Here is a 4,119-nt window from a genome sequence, read left to right on the forward strand (position 1 = left end):
TTATATAGACAGTAAAATAATGCCAAGACACCACGGACAAACGATAAGGAAAGATCACCTTCAACATAAGCAACTAGGCAAACATGGCCTTGATTGTCAAGAACTCTTACTATCAATCTTGGATCCCGAGACGACTCACACACTCTACGATGGACAATGGATGATGGTGGTGGATGATGGTGTTATGGTGGTGGTGGGTGGTGGATGAAGTGTGAGAGAGGTGGTGTGCCAAGGGATGATTTGGAATGAAGCCAAGCACTCCTATTTATAGGCTGAACAGAAGGCTGGGCACGGCCCCGTGTCCGCTGGACACGCCCCCGTGCCCGTCTGACACTCTCTCTCTAAATTAATTGTAATTCGCAACTACAATTAATGCGCCTGCTGTACTTTCGCCACGCCCCCGTGCTCACTGGACACGGCCCCGTGGTGGGCAATAGAAGCTTCTACAGGTTTGTCTTTTCTGCTGCTTCTTGGGCACGGCCCCGTGCTGGCTGAGCACGGGGCGTGTTCAGGCTTCTGTTTTCTCTTCTTTGCTTTGGAGGATGCCGTTGGGGGTTCCGGCAGTCTACTTTTACTCCTTTTCTTGTATTTATGTTAGAATTAGCTGTCTTTTTGCTTCTTTTGTGAATTTGAGCTTATTTCATCCTGAAAATACAAAAGGAAGACAAAAACACTCTTTTTCCAACATTAGTACTTAAAAAGGGTTAGTTTTATGCCTTATTTGATGTAATTTATATGTTGCATTTTACACACATCAGTGGCATTCGCGTCTGCCAAACCGAGCATCTGAACTTGTGCGTTCCACCAAGAATTCGCTTTCCCTTGCAACATGACAGTAGCGTACTCTACTCGTTTGCCAGCAGGACTTTCACTTTCTTCGAACGTATATTCGATTCTTCGGATCCAGTGTAGAAGGTCGATTGTCCCTCCAGTGCCATCGAAAGTGGGAGGTTTACACTCCAAGAACGCCCTGAAGGTGCCCATGCGGGATTGGGTGTGCATGGGTTGACTCCCTGATTGGGTTGCTAAGGCTTCAGCAATCCGTTCGTTAATCAAGGTCGTCAGCTGACCCTGGGTCATGTTGAGACGCCCACTCATGATCTTCACATCGAGGGGAACACAGGTAAGAAAAGTATCGCAACGTGCGTAAGTGTGGGATAATAGTAGAGAGTAAGCACACATGGTTCAAATAGTAATTATCACATTATCTAATACACAGTGAGAACTATCTAACCAACAACATAACATAAATCATACCACTTATGGTGTCGAGTCTTGCACGTGGAGCGAAGCGTCGTTGTGGATCGTTGAGCACTGTACAGGTTATAGTCTGGTTAAAAAGCTTTTCCCTTTTTAAAACCAAGTTCACTATAACCAATGGCTCTGATACCAATCTGTCACAGCCCCAAAATCCACCATGCGGAGTACCACCGCTTGGAGGCGTGACGTGACCAGGATCGAGCCACCAATCATATTGAACAACGTATTTAAGTAAATAAAACCAACCACAATACAATTGGTGACCAAAAGCCAGTTAACGAAGTTTTAAATTAAACAGCGGAAGCATAATACGTGATACCAAAATATAAGTTCATAGTCCATAAGTTTAAAATCCAAAACGTAGATTTAATAAGTTCATAAGGATTAAGTGTTTATTACGGAACATGACACTCCGTATCCCACAACGACTCCTTCCTCGTGCAAGCTCCAAGCATTTAACGACCTGTAAGGCATGTAACAACGAGTCAACAACAAAGTTGAGTGAGTTCACGTTCAGTTGTTTAGTTTTAAGTTGTTTCTGAAAACGTGGTTTGTCTTTCGTTGGCGTAATTGCCGTGGGGGTTACCCCGTAGTTGAAAGTAAGATTAACCAGTTCATTCTTTATTACCCGAACCATTTCCATGATTAGTGGGGGCTTCCCCATGTGAACTACTAGACCGTATGGTATCGACTACTACGCAAGTAAGTTGTGCCCTACATCAGTGTCTATCATCACTGATGGTTTGCCATAGTCCATTAGTACACGCCCGTCCGACTGGCACGGTGTGAGGTTTGTTAAACCTAATAGCGCTATTAACTAATGACCCACTCGTCATAGCCTCGGCGATTAAGTCGATACAAAAAGGGAGGGACTTCGCTGATAGAGTTCTAGTCCAGTAAGTCTAACACGCCCCAACAGGACGAGGAATTTACATTCCTGAACACGTCTCAAAGGACGAGGAATCCCTATTCCTGTACCCATTCCCATTCCCACCGGGAATTTACCATGCTTTGTAGAAAAGTGTGAACTCACCTCGGTTTGCTCGGTTAGATTCTCAAATATAGCTAACAATCAAGGTCGGTCAATCACGTCCTAATATAATTTACCAGTTAGTCATTTAGTGGCTTTCAAATAGAACACAAAGTTCCTACACGTATCTATCACATAACATGCATTACTTTGACGGTTTATGCCCATGTAACCTCCCCATCTATTCCCATTCACAATTAAACATACGATATTGCACATAACACTTTTATCGACACATAACATGTTAGATCATTCACAGATAACATATTCGACATTTAGACACGCAAATCACTACTTATGTAGTTTCAGCTTAAATATTCAAAAGCGGGCTGTTTTCGGGGATTTTAATAAAATAGTTAACTTGTTCCAAAAATTCCCAAATTTTTACAGAAGATGCTAAATGACCCAAACATTATTGTGTAAAAATCTCGGGATCTAATTCATCGCCAATATTTTACTAAAAATCATTTTCCGGACTGAACTCAGATTTATGTATTTTCTGACCACAGTTCACGGAACAATTTATTAAAAATTCATCGAGTGTCCGATTTACGAAATTCCAGTGGGTGATTACACATGCATCGGCTGTCATCTACTGTACAAATTTCATGGTCCGATTCATCAAAAAACTCAGGTTATGACCGAAAGTATAACACCCATTTATTGCTGTCAAAATTCAGCTTAAGTTGCTGTTACAAATTAACACTTTAAAAATAGTAAACGGAGTCCAAAAATTACGATTCCGGTGCCATTAGAACCGTATTTCATAATAACATATTTTAGATTCTAAATATCGGTTTTTCGTTAAGTTTATGACCTGTTTACAGCCAACTGAAGTTGGCTGTAAAGTATGGACAGATTGCTGTTTTTAGTCTCTAGCTTACTAGTTTGTGTTCGGTTGATCCCGTTAATCATATTTAGTGATTGTAACAACATCCCACATCAATATCAACAAGTAAATCAGCAAATACTCAGTACATATCAAAACAACTTCATACTAACACAAGTACATCATGTTTCATCTTCTTGGTTAAACCCTTTTTAGTGTTCTTGTGAAATAAACATCATTCTACAAATATTAGCCATAAAAGTAAGATAATCAAGGGTTAAACGAGAGCTTACTACTAACTTATATCTAGGGTAGAATCTATTGAGAATATGATGGTGAAAAAGACTAGAACAAACTCCTTAGAAAGTCCTTCAAGTTGCCACCTCCATAGATCACCTTCAAACTTGAAAGGAACTTGTAAAAATGGAAGAGATGGATGATGATAGTGGCGGTGATGGATTTCGGTTTTGGGGGAAACCGAATGAGAGAGAGGGAGTAGTAATGTGAGGGTGTGTAAGACTTGAATTGATTGTAAGATCTCATGGCCATGCCTTATAATCATCTTCACATATTATGGATACTTACACAAGCAAGAATCAAATATTATGGATACTTACACAAGCAAGAATCAAATATTATGGATACTTACACAAGCAAGAATCAAATAAACAATTGCCATAAAATCTAATCAAATATATGGAGGATGGAGAATGATTTGTGGGTCCATGGGGGACCGAAATTTCGGTTGGGGGGGGGGGGTCTTGATGTAAAATTTCAACTAAATGGTAATTGATAGTTAGAGTGCAAGTATCTTGATAGTATATGTTTGTGTGATGATTTTTGGTGGGTGTTATGGTACACGGGGATCATAACTAGTCAAGAAATAATAACACAGTGTGTTAGACAAATATTTGGTGTCCCGGGTAATGTCCGGTTGTTCGGTCGGATACTGTTCTGTTAAAGTGTTTAATTATTCCGCAAGGCGTCTTATTTATATATT

Source organism: Helianthus annuus, chromosome 11 (genome assembly GCF_002127325.2).
Source record: "Helianthus annuus cultivar XRQ/B chromosome 11, HanXRQr2.0-SUNRISE, whole genome shotgun sequence".
In the NCBI taxonomy this organism is placed as follows: domain Eukaryota; kingdom Viridiplantae; phylum Streptophyta; class Magnoliopsida; order Asterales; family Asteraceae; genus Helianthus; species Helianthus annuus.